The following is a 664-nucleotide window of genomic DNA, read 5'->3' as shown; positions in this document are numbered from 1 at the left end:
AAGTTGAGCAGCTATAGCAGTAGCTGTATCTACTTCCATAATTCGTACTACCTTGCCTTGCAACATTCTTTGCTTAGGATTTTGGTATTCATTAGCTTCCATGAGCTCAATCAACTCATAAGCTTCATTATAACTTTTGGCCCATAAAGCTCCACCAGATGCTGCATCGAGCATAGGTCTAGACTGAGTGCCCAAACCATTGTAGAAACATGTTATAATCATCCAATCAGGAATGACATGGTGTGGGCATTTCCTTAGCATCTCCTTATATCGATCACAAGCCTCACACATATATTCTCCAGTTTGTTGTACAAACTGAGTAAGAGCATTCCTGATTGCAGCAGTCTTCGCCATAGGAAAGAATTTAGTGAGAAACTTTTGAGCAAGATCCTCCCATTTGGTGATAGACCCCGGTGGTAGAGAATGTAACCAACACTTTGCTTTATCCCTCAGAGAGAATGGGAAAGTCTCAGCTTGATAGCATCTTCAGTCACCCCATTGAACTTGAAAGTGTCGCAGATCTCGATGAAATCCCTGATATGCATGTTGGGGTCTTTTGTAGGAGATCCCCCAAACTGAACTGAGTTTTGATCATCTAAATCGTGCTTTACTTGATCTCAAAAGTGTTAGCCGAGATAACTGGTCTGATGATGCTCGACTGAAT

General features: G+C 41.7%; 1 non-coding gene across 1 annotated transcript; it reads left to right on the top strand.

The window, feature by feature from the left end:
• The first annotated feature begins 232 nt into the window (after positions 1-232).
• On the top strand, positions 233-339 carry LOC141662455 (small nucleolar RNA R71). Its single transcript, XR_012550571.1, has one exon. It is a non-coding gene; the product is annotated as a small nucleolar RNA R71 (small nucleolar RNA).
• Positions 340-664: the final 325 nt, after the last annotated feature.

The sequence above is a fragment of the Apium graveolens genome, chromosome 5 (assembly GCF_009905375.1).
Source record: "Apium graveolens cultivar Ventura chromosome 5, ASM990537v1, whole genome shotgun sequence".
Lineage (NCBI taxonomy): Eukaryota > Viridiplantae > Streptophyta > Magnoliopsida > Apiales > Apiaceae > Apium > Apium graveolens.
The sequence above is the reverse complement of the archived record's forward strand: the minus strand, read 5'-3'. Positions and strand labels throughout refer to the sequence as shown.